Here is a 699-nt window from a genome sequence, read left to right on the forward strand (position 1 = left end):
ACGTTGCTATGCATCTGATAGATAGATCTTGCGTGATCGTAGGATTTTTTTTTTTGAAATACTGTGTTCCCCAACGCTCTCTTCTCTCCCTTATCCGTTCCTCCCTCAAGTTCTTCCCAATCCCGTCCTGTCCACCTCCAATCCACCACTTCATCGTCCATGGCACGGTGGAAGGAGCGCCTGGTCATCTTCAGTTTCGGGGACGAGCAGAAGCGACCGGACCGTTGGTCCCCTTTTGGGACTTGTATGATGTGGTGATGGAGAAGCTTAGTGCAAGGTTATTTTATTAGTTTAATTAATTAGCTATTCTATGAACGTAAGCCACGATGTGACTAATTTTGCGCTACTATTATAGGAATGAGATCGGTGTTTTTGAATGTGTGCTATGAACCAAGTGTGTTCTTTTGAATTAGGGATAATTGAGGAAGAATCTATGATCTAGTGAGAGGTGCATCCTATTTGAAAGGAATTTACGTAGATTGGTATTGATGATTCTGAGTTTGCGCATCACCTCGACAACCTTTATATTATTTTGCAATGCGCTCTATACATGTTACAAAGGCTGCCAGTATGACATCTCTACTAGAGTTGCTCTAGGCTCCACCACAAGACGTCACAACTTCACTGTTTTGGGAAGCACGCAAGTGACAGTGAGGCGGATACACGAGGTGGGTTGCTTGAGGCGTATGTTCTTGGCAT

The sequence above is a fragment of the Triticum dicoccoides genome, chromosome 2A (genome assembly GCF_002162155.2).
Source record: "Triticum dicoccoides isolate Atlit2015 ecotype Zavitan chromosome 2A, WEW_v2.0, whole genome shotgun sequence".
NCBI lineage: Eukaryota > Viridiplantae > Streptophyta > Magnoliopsida > Poales > Poaceae > Triticum > Triticum dicoccoides.